A 15485-nucleotide genomic window follows, 5' to 3' on the forward strand; every position below is an offset into this window, starting at 1 on the left:
CTTGTTTCTTCGTTAGTGCTCGTTATTAGTTCATTCCCCACACTTGTCCCCTCTTGATTTTATCCCTTATTTAATGCCCCTTTGTTCTCTGTCCTGTGCTCGTTCATTGTGTGTGTCATATGTGGTGAGTTCCTGTCTTGTCAGTGTAGTTTAGTTATTTTGTATTTAATTCATGTGTTGTCTGGTTAGGTGTAGTTAGTCCTTGTCCCTGATGTCATGTTTTATACCCGTGTACGTTGTTGTTTTTCCCCCACGTGGGTTTTTGTTTTGTATATTAATTATTTTAAACAAGTTTGTGTTAACCCCTTACCTGCTGTCTGCACTTGGGTCCTCTGTCCGTGTCTCACCTCCCCGTCTTGACAGGTTTTAATGCATAAAGCTAATGTTTCATAATGGTGTTTTAATGGAAACTTTTAGAATTTCTGGGATGATTTCTGTTGTTTTTTCAGCAGGGCAGTCCATAGAATGGCAGAGCAGCTGTCAAGGCAGAGCAGTGTTCTGACAGGTGCTAAATAAACTGTGCTTGTGAGACACACAGCAAGTCCTAACAAGAAACAAGAAAAGTAAAGTAAGACAAAGAAAGAAAGAAAGAAAGAAAGAAAGGTCATTGCGGAAATACTCTAAAAGTAGATTGCAGAGTTACGAGTAACCATCTGGTTGATGGGTTATTTTCCTCATTGCAGCTTTTAAAGATAACTAACATCCGCATGATCCGAGCAAAGAATGCAAGCGGAGAATAAGGGCGTGTAGAGCAACAACCAGACGTAAAAAAGTGGGTTTAAAAGCACTTCTTTACACTTAGTAAAATCTGATAGATTTTAGAAAGCGGCCCTGTGGAGATCTCCATGGTAACCGTTAACATAAAGCTTGCAGAGCTCAAACTGGGCCACTGTGAAAGTGCTGCTGTGGATCTAAAACGGCGTGTTTGCCACAGTCTGAGTCACGACTGAGTCACAGCTCAATCCTCCCTCACTGGCCTTTGAGTACCGACATGCCCGCCCTATGTCGTTCTCCCCACACCTCACCGATCAACCACTCCACAGGACCTGTGGAGAACAATACTCTGTGGGTCGCCCACATCACAAAACATTCACTTTTCCTGCGGTGTGAATCATCTGTTTATTCAAATGCTATGTGGATCATGCACAGTGCCACTGACAAATATATGTTGGAATGAATTCTCATCAGAGACATAGGTTAGCACAGAAATATCAACATTACAAATCAATTATTTACTTCATTTTTGAGGTGGATAGTATAAAAAAACATATAAAACACAAAGTTTATTCCAAAAGTGTATTTTTTTAGTGTTGGGGATATAATGATTGACAGTTGAGCTCTCCTCCCACTTGTCTCTTTCAGGCTAAGCTGCTGTCATGGTGATGGACTCTTCTGGGTGCTCTATTCCTGAGACAGCTTAAACATAGAGAAGGAAAGGGATAAGGGAGGGCTGACCTGCCATACACACCCACAATATCAGGTTTTATTCTTGTAGCCCACATGACTAAAGAAATGTGAGTTGTGTATTAATGCTCAGTGGTGATTGACATTGGCTCTTCCTCTAATCTCCGAGTGTCATAACAGCATATTAAACATAAGCCACTTTCACAACTGTCACTTCTCAAAGTAATTGCATCTGCGTTTATTACCATAGTCTTACCACACAGACTTAACAAATGTATTTCCATTTAACATGCATTACTCTATTTGCATCATATGCATTATTAAAATATGAATAGTTATTCATGTCATACGCTCACATACACAGACAGGAAAGATGAATATAAAGTTTTATATAAAAACGGTAAATTATTTACTTTTACAATGATCAAAGTTTTTTCAGGGTTAATTCCTAACAGTTGTAAAGATATACTGGTTTTCACTGGAGGGTCTTATCCCAAAATGTATCTATTCTGGTAAGACCAATGTTTATGCGTCTCAATATTCTGAATGTAAATAATAAAATGCATCTAACAATACACCTGAGCATACGGTAGTTTGGATATCAAAATAGAAAGGCTTATAAAGGTGGAAAAAAAACACTTCATATCTTTAATGTTGACTTCAATTCCACAGTGTTCACAAATTCATGTCACTTGGTAGAAGCTAGCCAAATTTAACAGATGCCAACATGGACAGGTTGTGTGTCATGCCCTCACCCTGCTAATCTGCATATGTGCAAGGTAAAAAAAGACCCAGAATAGATTAAATAAGGGTTCACCTGAAACAAGGATAGACATGGTTTATGTTGACACAGTAAATTAGAATTTAATTTATTTGTATATTTTTATAATGATATTAATTGTATTATTGTAAATACATTCCAGAGGATGGTTTGTCGGCTCCCATCATCTATGTGTGTATAAATGTAAAATAAACAAACATACATGTTTTATATACGGTGGGGACTTTCCATAGACATAATAACTTTATTATTGTATTACATCATAGATACACATAGATACTGTAGGTTAAGAATTTTACCAAAGGTCCCTACAATGTAAAAAAAACTGTGTACACACACACACACACACACACACATTTTTGATTCAATAACAAAGGAGGGGTTTGCATGTGCTGACAAATTTTGTCATTTCACTATAATCCAATCTGCTTGTTAAATCTGATGGCACACTTTTTTTGACTGAGATGCAGCAGCGACTTGAACCCGGAAATAGAGTTCTCAAATAGTCGTCACGTCACATATAACATAACCTGAAAATCTTTTTCTGTATTGAGTGAATTTTGGACAGGTTTGCCTGGACTGATATGATTGTTGACCAGGCCACTGTATTATTGATGAGATACAGCCACTTATTTCTCCCTGAGCATCCTCCACCTCCCTCTGTCTGTCTGTCTGTGTGTTGCTAAGTGCATTATACGACCGGAGAGAGAGGGAGGACACAAAGAAGATGGGCTTGCAAGTGAAGGAGTTGGAAGAAGCCAGAACTTTAAAGAGAGAGAGAGGCACACTGTGTCAGTCTTTGTGCTGGGCACACACACATACAGGCGCTGGGGAGGACACTGGCTCTGTGTGAAGTGATGTCTCTACCAAATAAATCCTGACTGTGAAATTTGCCAGCACCTTAGAAAGTCAATGAAAGTCATTATTGGCCCACTGGATGGAGTCCAATCTGTGTTTGTTACATCTACTTTTTGAGCTTTGTGTAGCCAGCTGCATCATGGCATGTCGTGTATTTATTTAATTGGAATAGATGCAAACATTAAATTTACCTGCATATCATTATGTCTTTTCTCTGCCAGCACGCAATGCCAAAAATTAATTCTAAAGTGACACTTATTTCACAACTCCAAGAAAACAGTCTCATGTTTGCTGTAGACTTTTCTACCTGTGTATCACCAAGTAGTCAGTAGTCAGTTTCGTCTGGGATGCAACACATTCTAATTATTTTGTGCAAACATTGAAAATTACAGTATATACTTTATTTATCTGAAATGTATTAAAGACATCTGCCAAATTTTGTTTGCACATCCCTCTGGAAATGTTTCAGAGATTAAATGCAAATGAGCAAACTCTCTGAAAAGACGAATTAAAAATACTTGACTTTACATACCTGCCCCTCTCTTCCTCTCTTTATAGTGAACTATTTACTTAAGTTCACTCAGTATAACATTAATCATAACCACTCAACCATTTCCTTCTTCCGGCAAAACTCTTTGCTTTTCATGTTCTCTCTCTCCCTCTCTTCACTACTCACCACTACTTCAGCTCCGCTGCGTGTCCCAAACCAGCCCACTGTTTTCACACCCTCTCAAACTCGAAAAAATATTATATAACACAATCCTGCTCAGAGTTTTTGACACTACGCTGAAACTTCCAGCATCGGGCATGCTGCAGTGAGTGATTAAACTTCTGTGTGTGTTTTTCAGCTCGAATGCTGGGACTGTGCCAGTCTGTGGCTGTTCCTGCAGCTGCCGGGGATCAGAGGGCGAGGAGTGATTGGCGTTGTGCTCGGAACAGGTGGGCTCGGTGTGCAGCTGGACTCCCCATCGTCGCACCCTAATTGATGAGCAAACATTTCATAGCTGTGCCTCAGTGCGAACAATGTGACGTTTAGGACAAAACTGTTCAAAATTTTGAGAATTGATAATTAAGTGGTGATAATGTAAATGAGTACATAGAATACAGCTGGGAAAAGGACAAAAAAGCAGTGGTAGAAATTATGATGTTTGTTTCAGAGTGTCATTCATTGCAAATTAGTTTCAAATAAATTTATGTTATAAACTGTAATTGTAAATTGTAAATGACTAAACTGATAGTTCACCCCAAAATAAAAGTTATGTCCTCATTTACTCACCCTCTTGTAATTTCAAACCTGTATGACTTTCTTCCTTCCGCAGAACACAAAAGAAGATATTTTGAAGAATGTTGTTAACTGGCCCCCATTTACTTGCATTGGTTTTCTGTTCACATACTGTAAGTGAATGGGGGCCAGTGCTGTACGGTTACCAACTTTCTAAACTCTGGCACAAATGATGCACTCTGTTCAGCACATTGGACAGCGGCAAAACACAGACATGCGCTCGGCAGACTAAGAGATGGAAACCAGCCTGAATTGTACCTCTCCTCATTCAAAAGCGGTTCAGAAGAAGCACTGAAATTTGGAGATTACTGAGAAAAAGATGCTCCCCTGGTTCTTTCTCAATCTCCTTATACCAAAACAGACTTTAACACACAGCTCTGTCATGCTTTACTGTTAAAATAATAATTTTGGCATTCTACAGCTCCTCATCACAATGATTATGTTTATTACAGAGTGAGTCACTGATTGTAAACAGAGAGGGCATGTAAAGAATAAGAATGTTTGATGACCCTGCTGTGATGAGAAGCAGGTGGGGGAAATTAAATTGTGAATGGTACGCTTATTGGGGAATACGTCTTCCCAGATGGCCCTGTGCACATCTTTTATGAAGAACGCTACACTGTCCGCACAATTTCAGTGATAGGAAACCACTGGTAAACCCCCTGCAGGGTTTCAAGGCTCCAAGGATTTAATTTTCTGCAAAACACTAAACAGCAACAATCACAACCACAGCATTTTCCTATGTGGCCATTTGTTGACAGAAATGCAGAATGTCTGCAATAACTGCAATATTATTTTCATAAGCTGGGGGGAGTATATTTATGGCAAAAGGTGTGCAAAGTGATCCCACGATGACTTCCCTAACAATGGAGATTCATTGGTGAAATATTGTTGAACTAGCTCCAAAATGTACAATGTTTAGCTAATAGATTCATGCAGAATAATAGAGCAAAACATGGAGAATAAAGGTGCTGTATGAAATTTTTATTACCTTAGAATGAGTTATCTCTATCCACATACATCGCGGGTCCCTTTGCATGGAATTTGCCATGTTGTTTCTAAAGTAGCCCTAAACGAACAAACTACTATAGAGTGCGTTTCGTAAATACGTTACCTCCTTCATCAAAGAAGTGAAAACGTGCCGACATCTTAGTGTCACAGTTCTTTTATGTTTTGGTTTAGTTCTGTGTTCCCGTTTTGCCTGTTCCCTCATCTGTTCCCTTAGGAATTAGTTCACACCTGTTTCTGTTCATCCTGATTATGTTCTCCTATGTATTTAAGCCCTGTGTTTGCCTATGTTCCTTGTCTGGTATTGTTTGTGATTATGTGTGGTTTATTTGCCTGTGGATTTATTAAAACTACTATTTGCAACTCTACTCCTTCGTCATGCACTTTATATATAGCTATTATGTTACAGAATACCAGACCTAACTGTAAGTTTGATTAGCAGCATTTTTCTTTCTTCCTGTTTTCTTTTTTTTCTTTTGTCCTCCCAGGATGGCTTCCCTAGCCGTCCAGCAAATTTTTACAGCTTCTGTGGAGTGGGTGCTGGAGAGATATGGACTCTTTTTTTCTGTTTGCCCGGCTGAGGACATCTCCAGCCCCACTCCTGATACAGAGATCAGCCAGCCATCACCCCACTGCACAGAGTGTCTGCCTGAGCCCACCGCAGACGGGGAGCCTGAGCATGCGGCGATCGACAAGCCATCACTATGGAGAGCGACAGAGCCTATCATCACCCCGGAGCCCGAGCCTCACCAAGCGTCTGACCAGGTGCGTTGTGAGCTGGCAACATCGCCCGTCCCCGTGGGAGTACTGGTGGAGATCGAGGGCTTAGAGGGAAGCCCTGCCCACAATCGCGTTGCAGAGGGTGAGCTACTACTGAACTCTACCATTTTTGACTGAGCTAATGAAGTGGAATTCTGGCTGCTCCCTTCCCAGCTGGTCCCATCCAGCTCTTCCTCGTCTCCGTTGGTCCCGCCCAGCTCTTCCTCATCTCAGCTGGTCCTGCCCAGCTCCCCTTTGTCAGCCAGCACCTCATCTCCAGCCTCAGAGAAGGTCCCACCCAGCCTCCCACTCCTGCCTCCTCTGTTGCTGCCAGCCAGTCCATCAGCCCTGAGTCTGCTGGCACCTGGAGACACCTCATCTCACACTCTGTATGCCAGCACTGTAGGGTCGGATGAGCTTCAGGATCTCCAGCCGCTAGCTACCTCGGGGATGGAGTATTCCATGTCTCCGCCTTCAGCCTCCGAGATCCAGACTCCACCTTGGCCCTCCGACCCCGGCTACACCTTGCCTCCTGCCTGCCTAATCTCCACCGTGGCCCATCGTCCCACCAGCTCCACCAGGCTCCCTCGTCCCTCCGGCTACACTTTGGTCAGTTGTCGACCGTCCGCCTCCTCGGGACTCCAATCCTACAGCTACGCCTCGTCACTCCGCCCCTATGGCCCTGTCAGGCTCCTCCTTCCCTCAAGCTCCACTTTCATCCTCGGTCGCTTTGGCTCCTCCGCGGTCTTCCGGATCCCCGCCTCGGTCGACTGAGCCGCAGGTTCTGACTTGGCCCTCCGGATCCTCTGTGTCACCCTGGCTCTCCGTCTGCTCGTCTCCACCCTGGGCTCCTTCTCAACCATCGTCGTCTCCATCAGTCGACCCCCTGGTGTCGCCAGTGCTCCCATCTCTACCATGGCTCCTCCCTCCAGGGACTCCACCGTTGGCCAACACCCTGGCTGGTCTCTGGACCAACATCAGGCTCCTCCTGCTCCTGGCTTCCCCTTGGCTCCTCCCACCCTCCACGCCCCCATGGACTTATGCCTGGACTCATTTCTGTTTTTGCCCCTCTCCTGCTCCACGTAACCCTCCTGAACCCACACCCTCCCTCCTCTGTTGGACTATCCTCGTCAGCGCGAGGACGTGCCGTTATGGGAGGGGGCAAACTGTCACAGTTCTGTTATATTTCGGTTTAGTTCTGTGTTCTGTTCCATTAGTAGTTAATTAATTCACACCTGTTTCTGTTCAGCCTGATTATGCTCTCCCATGGATTTAAGCAAATAAAGCTAAAACGAATAAAAACACTGTATTATGCATGCAAGGCCAGTGGATGGCGCTGTTGCGCTATAAAGAAACCCTACGTACGTGCTTGAGCACATCTGCATACACTGTTTTAATCTAAAAGCGCTTTTAATACACTTTGTCGGCGTGTATGTGTGTTTATAGTAGTGTGCATATAAATACTATGTCTCCGCTGGATGTAGTGGTGCAGTAAATATACTTTTTGATGGAGAAATGATAATAAGTATGTCACGCGGCACAAACATGCAGCATTGAGGCCACCATTTGTCATGGTCCTGCCTTCTTGTTCAGGATTTTCTAGTCTTGTGGCAGGATCGTGACAGATCCCTTATGTTTAATGTGAGAAAGTCATGGGGTGTTTATCTTTTGACATTCCATGTGCTTTCTCGTGACTCATCATTGGCCCCGCCCCTCTCGTTTCCCGTATTGCTTCCCTGCCGTGTTGTATTACCCTCACCTGCCCTGTGTTATCATCCCTCGTTTGTCTTCCCTATAAAATGCCCTCATGTTTCATTGTCCTGTGCTCGGTGATTGTATGAGCTTGTGTACCCTGTACCTTGTGCTTTGTGCTTACCTGTGTGCTTGTTTGCTGTTCTTGCCTGTTCCTGTTGTTGCTATTTCATTGGTCTTAGTAAGTCTTCAGTTCAGTTTAGTTTAGTCCATGTCAAGTGTTTGTCAGTCTAGTGTTTAGTTAGTCTTCGTTCTGTGCTTGTTTATTATTTTCTTGTTCCTGTTTTTACCCCATCGCGGGTCTTTGTTTTGTGTTTTAAAAATAAAAAGTATTTTGTTAACCCCTTAATTCCCTGCTGCCTGCAATTGGGTTCTTCTCCTCGCTGCCACACCCCCCGGTCGTGGCAGATCGTGACACCATTATTGTTTGGGGAATACTCACGCATGCCTACAGACTGAACGCGTAATACGCATGCGCATGACGTCATTGTTTTTGGAAAACAGTGCCTTCAGTATTTACACGGAAACGATAATGCCATCGTTTTCAAAAACTTGCACTTTGAGTTTGCATTTCAGTCCCCCAAAATGCCGTTTTTGTGTAAATGAACAGCCAAAATGCATAAAAGTTTTCCGTTTTGAGTTGAAAACGGTCTCGTGTAAAAGGCCTCTTAGTCCCTTGTCAGCCACCGTATAGTGCTTTGAAAGGGAGGGGTGGATTGAGCCGTTGGTTGCAATTCGCAAACCTCACCGCTAGATTCCGCTAAATTTTATACACTGGACCTTTAAGGGGTGCTAAATAAGAATATACAAAATCTTTTGATCTAAAGACATCAGAATTTTTAAAATGATCTATGTGTAAAAACATATAATTAAAGATTGGGAAGTGACTTTTGAATGGTAGTGTATATTTCTCGATTGTCATATATTTTAGGATCAGAAAGAACTACATTTGTCTTATTGGGATCCCATTCAAATAAAAAACTTTTTATAATTTTCTGGTACTTTCAGCTGTCTCTCAAAGATGTTTTACAAGTCCCAAACGCCTAATGGAATCACAGCATTATGTCATCAAAAGATTTCATATGACAAGTTTGTGTAATATGTAATCTTAGCCTTTAAAAAATGACATGCTTATGATTTGTTACTTAACACTGAATGAGGAAATGTACTCACTTTGAATTTGTATCTGCCTAAGATAAAAAGAAAGACTGAAAGAGAGAAAGAAAGAGCAGACTAAAGAAACCATAGTCATTTTATATTAATACTTCACATTAAAAGTCTCTGATAAATAATTGATTTCCAGGAAGATTTAGCTATTTGACATCTCTGCGTATTAATGACATGTCATATCAACTTGCTTTTGTTCTGCCCTCAAGTCCAGGTGTTAGTACAAGTCTGCAGGGAAGACTGTTTCACACGTGACCATCCATTTTTTGTGAGATTGTGTGTGTGTGTGTGTGCGTGTGTGCGTGCGTGTGTGTGTGTGTGTGTGTGTGTGTAAGTTGAAAACAAAGGTGAATCTAAGCACTAGTCTATGCCATTTTGTATAATAGACTGAGAAATGTGTTCACGCTGAAAGAGCCATAGATGAAATGTCTATGCACAGTGGATAAATTACTGATTTGTTTGTCCTAAAACATGTCTATGCTAAAAAATGTTATAACCATTTAAATTCTATTTGGTCCCGAAAACTGCCCACTCTGATTTTTACTCAAAGAGAAAGCACTGTCAAAATAAGGGCTAACTTCATTTGACGTATCTAAATCGGAGGCAGTGTGTCTGGCATAACCTGTCATCCTTTCTTTTGAGGAGCTCCCACTGTTCTCACTAGCTGTCATGAATCACTTTGTTTCATCCATTTACACATCAACCCCTTCCAGAGTTGTAATCACAAGTGATATCTTGCATTCCAGCCGACTGTCTCTGACATCTGATTGTAATGTCAGAATAGGCTCATATGTTTCATTGCCCTCCAATTTCGGTTATGAGAGATATTATACTGTCGCGTCCTATTGACCTTGTCGTTCTATTGTCAGCACTGCTCATTTTGGAAACAAGGAAACAAGAATGATACAGAAATATAACAAAGCATGTTTCTCTTCCTTCTTACTAATGCTTATTAATACAAGCTTTTCATCTGTGAAAAGTTTTTCCCTCACCAAACCTCTTGCACTGGATGTCATGTTTTATTCAAAAGCATGCCTCTGAGTCAAGTTAACACAAATTAATAAAATATTCAATATTTTTTGTGTTCCATCTAGCTTTCTTCTAGTGAAGCCAATAAACCTAATGCGCTTGCTGGTTAACATTTGTCTATTGGTTTGGAAATGCCACTTTCCAGCCAATCCACATAATTATGCAAATTGTTGGTTTTCCAGAAAACCTTATAGAGAACAAGGCCCAAAGTGCTAAATACACAAAAATATTAAACAACAGAAAATGTTTTCAACAGAAACATAATTATTGTCATAGCAGCAGCCACAGTTGTAAAACAATGGCACTTGGATGATTTGGTGGATTTATGAGCCCTAACAGTGAAAACAAGATCGTTTCAGACTTAATTATTGTTCTAAATTTGTTTTGATACAATCTGCTAGAAAGTGAGCATCCAAGCAATTCTGCACATCAAATCTTCCTGCACTTTAATTACCGTGCTGAATGTTTTACTATAGCTTTAACACTGCTCCCCAGTGTATCTCTGGATGTGTGTGTGTGTCAGATAAAGTTCATTACTGGTGCTTCAAAATATACTTTTATTTGCGAGAAGAGCCTTTGCCACACACCGACTCAATAAAGAAGTGTTGAATTTGCAGAATGTTCATGGAACATTATTACACTGACTGCCAGCAGTTCCAGTTCAGTATATAAATGTGACTTTTTTAATAGGCAGTGGGTCTTTATGGCCCATTAAAAGGTTACAGGTCAGTACAAAATTTTTTTTCAAAAAAAGTAAATACATGTATAGGCTTAAAATAGACTTTTCTGCTTGATAGAGAGGATAATAATCTTTCAGACTGACATGAATCCATCAAACTTAATGGTGTTTTAACACAAATTCATCTGTCATTTTGTAAAGTCAGTCAAATTTAGGGATTGGCAAACACACAGTTTATGTGAAATCCCAACACAATCTCGCAGCAATTAGTAACTATTTTATGAGGTGGCTAATTCATATCAATCAATCTCATTCATACGCCAGTGACATTGGTTTAGGGGTGGGGTTAGGGGAGGGGCTTAAGTATTTAGTACTATTTACTGTATGTCATTGGAATTGGTTCATATCATTGATACAAATCAGCCACCTCATGTGAATTCTTGTGACTTTAAGTTGTACATTTTCAAAAACAAAACTCTTCTCATGTGAATAATTGACAAAAGACAAAATAAATTTTAATGTGTTAACACATATACTGTAAAAAAAATACTTTCTTATTTTACAGAATTTTCACATATTTTTGAAATTACAGAAATAGACTGCAAATTACATGTTCGGTATAAAATAACATAACAAAAACTTACTTTAATTTTATTTTAATATTATTTTAATTTTTTTTCTTGCACCCTAGCAGCTGTAATTTGAGTCTACACTCTAAGAAGAAAAGGTTCAAAAATGAACCTTTTGAGGTTCCTGGAGATTGCAACTGTGGGGGAACCTTAAAGGTTAATTTATGAACCTTTTTAAAAAATATTCCAATTGGAACCCTCTCTTAAAGGTGCATTAAAGAACCAGCAGAGTTCCTTTTGGAACCCCTTTGTAGTCACATTTCAGTAGTATTATTATTGTTACTATTGTTATTGTTATTATTATTATTATATTACACATTATACTATTATATAACAACATTTCATAACACATGACACGACACCATGATTCTCCATTAAATATTTATGCGTGCGTACAGCACAAATTTAAAACAAAACACAAAATGACAATACATTTTAGTTAACATCTGATTGTGATATGTATAACATTAACAAAGTAAAATAATTATGAAATAAAGCAAGCCCACCTCACTGCATACATTAATTTAAACAAACAAAAATGCCCATTTTTATCATATTTGATCACGATTACTCACCATCATATTCCAAACCCTCCTGACTGTCTTTCCTTAGCAGAGCACAAGAGAAAAAATGTTGCTTTTTGACTAGTGTTTTTGTATGTAAGTGAACGGTGAATTTGTCAGTCAGTAACATTCTTCCTAACATCAGCCATAAACAGAGAGAAAGTCCATTAACTGATGTATGCAGTGCAGAGCTGTGTAAATCCCAGTTGTATGATCCTTCAACACAGTCTGTTTTTGAAAAAGCGCAATAATAAGTCATACAAATACAGCACTAAGAAATTACCTTTTGCACATCAGCTGCCACATTGCACTGATGTAGGCTTCACTGACACCTGAGAGAAAGAAAAACAGACAAATAAATAAACTAACAATTAACTTTAACATCTCCAACTCTGTAATTTCACACAGTAGATCACAGTAGAGGGATATAACATCAGTAAACATCAAGATGCCACTGGCTGAGGTAATGATAAGGATCATTCATTCATGTTCATATTGCTGTAATTGTGTATTAATAAGAAACTATAATAAATACAGCCCCTTAAAACTGACAAAAAATACTGAAAAGAGAGAGAGGCAAGAAACCTAAATATAAATATGTTATTTATCGGTGATGGTAATCCAGATCATTGAGGAAAACTTGCTCAGCGTCTTGCACGGACAAATTCTGCAGCACAGCCAAAACAATGTATGGTCTACTAAATACAAAATGTTCATTTAAATATACCATTATACGAATACAGAATAGCAAACCACTTTACTCAGATCTCTACATAAATTCACCATCGTAGACATGATGTTTGTATACCGTACAGTGGGCTTTAAAAGTGCAGAGCAGGAGAAGGCACAAATGCATAACATGGGTGCACATAGCACTGGAAACAGAACAGTGAAACTCATTTGTGTTATGTTGTGTCCTCTGCAGTACTCCTTAAGGCCACAAGGCTTTCTCAATAAAATGTATTATTCACAGATTATACATTTATCAATTTAGATCAAACATGACCTGTAGCATGTTCCTTGTGGTTAGGCATAAATGGAGATCAAGGATTATCCGTTCATTAAAATTATGTAGGCTTTTGACTCTTTGTACAGGTTGTGGGTTCCACATTAATGGCAACATGACAGTAGAGAGACACATCTGGAAAACCACAAATTAAACAGAAAACACATTGAATGATTAAAAGCTATACAGTAATATACCACAATAAACTTGATCAAGAAATCATTGGTTTCAGTTAAATATTTAGTCTTGTCATATAAGTAATTAAGATTAAACACACGTTCACACTTAAAGGGACACAGTACTTCACCCAAAAATGAAAATTCTCTCATAATTACCCTCTGGTTGTTCCAAACCTGTATACATTTCTTTGTTCTGCTGGAAGATATTTGGAAGAATGTCAGATCTCGTCCCCTACTAACTCCCGTGGTATTTATTTTCCCTACTGTGGCAGTAAATGGATGATGAGATCTGACATTCTTCCAAATATCTTCCTGTGTTTTCAACAAAACAAAGAAATGTATACATGTTTGGAACAATCCGAGGGTGAGTAAATGATGACAGAATTTACATTTTTTAGGGTTAAGTATCCCTTTAAGAAAGACTACTGCTGACTTAATGCAACTGACCGACACAGAATGCATTAAAATATTAATATGTTATGAAGTTTAGTTCATTACTTGACAGAATCAATTATAATAGTCACTAAATCAGCACATGTTTACCTAAATAAACAGACTGTTTATTTCTGCTTGTTGTGCCTTGCAGACATACAGTTACCAACTTTGGCTGTTCAATAAGAAAGAATGAACTAACAAGAGCTTCAGTCTGTATTTTAATGTACAGTAACCACGTCTTAACTTTAATGTTACATTTCATTTGTTTTATTTTCATGTTTTCATAAAGCAAGACTTTGTTCGAGGCGAAGTGAAATATCCCACTTCCGACCTCGCAGCGTTCCAGTCAAATACTTGACAGTTTCTTAACGTTTCTCATAAATGAGCTCCGCGCTAATGTCACTGCAAGCATTTTGGATCATGTAATGCGTCTCCCTGCGCTCGTGCTTGATTGATCTGCCCTGAGTTCATAGGTCGTATGTCCGACTATGAGCACAGTTTCCGATGTTATTTCCAAGTAGTATATGGGAAGAAGCATTCCGAGTTTGCATGAACGTAGCACTGGCTCTTGAACTCACAAGTCTATGTCATTTTTGATATTTGAAATAAGTTAAAACGATTGGAGATATTTTTCTCTGTGTTTTTCATGGGGAAATGACATGTTTATTGTTTGAGATGGTGTGTCATGGCTCTGCTTCCTTAGTCATGTTTTTCTTGGTCCTGTAGCAGAGCCATGGCAAAGTCTTTGGTTATGTGTGGAGAGAAACATATTATTGTCCTTTTGACAATAGTATACGTTCTCTCCAGTGTCTTGTCATTGGCCCCGCTCCTCTCGTTTCCTGTATTGTCTCCCTCTTGTGTCTTATGTTCTACACCTGCCCTTGCTCGTTATCTCTCGTTTGTCTTCCCTATTTAAACCCTCATGTTTCATTGTCCTGTGTTCGGTCATTGTGTTTGGTGTGTCTTGCTGCGGTCTGTGTTGATGTACCCTGGCTGGTTTTTCCCAAGTTCGATTTCCTGTGTGGATTGCCCTGTCTATTCTCAGTAAGTGTTTGAGTTTAGTTTATGTCAAGTGTTGTTTTAGTTCAGTTTAGTCTCAGTTAGTCTACGTCCTGTTATTATCCTGTTGTGTTATTATACCCCATCGTGGGTCTTTGTTTTGTGTTTATTTTCTGTTAAATAAAGTCTTTTGTTAACCCCTTAATCACTGCCTGCCTGCATTTGGGTTCTCCACCACGTATTTCATGACATGGTGGTGTCCACCTCTCAAATTGTTTGTGTATTTTAATTTTTTATATTAATCTTTAAATATGACTAATGTAAATGTAGGCTAAAATTATGATAATAAAATAATATTAAAAAGAATAATTATAACATCTAAACAGCAGAAAATCTAGTCCATCTCAGAAAAGGTTCAAAAAGGAACCTTGGTAACAGGCCAGGTTCTAATTTCAACCCTTTTGCCACAATAGAGGTTCTAAAAAGAACTTCTAACAGTATACCAAATAACAAAGGGTTACTTATAGAACTTATTCTTAAAAGAACTTAGTTATTTTTTTTAACTCTAAAGGTTCAATCTCTTCTAAGAGTGAGTTTTTTGCGATTTTTTTTTTTTTTTATTTATTATTGTTTTTTTTACAGTGTACCCTATGTTGATAATAATAATGTTTGATTATCAGGACATTTGAAAAAAAATCAATCTATACTTAATTATTGGATATTCTACATTATTATCCAGAGTCTAGACAGTAACCCACTTTTTTCTCATTCTGTAATTCTAATGCATATGAGTGTATTTTTATAACAGTGTTATACACACTGGATAAGAGAGGAAAAGAAAAACTCTCACATTTTAGCTCTATCCCGTTATGAGCTCACAGAAGAGCCCCAGAGACATGGCAAAAGGAGGAAATGAATGATTTATTTACATTTTGAATGTGCTGCAAAAATATGC

This window comes from Triplophysa rosa, linkage group LG6 (assembly GCF_024868665.1).
Source record: "Triplophysa rosa linkage group LG6, Trosa_1v2, whole genome shotgun sequence".
NCBI lineage: Eukaryota > Metazoa > Chordata > Actinopteri > Cypriniformes > Nemacheilidae > Triplophysa > Triplophysa rosa.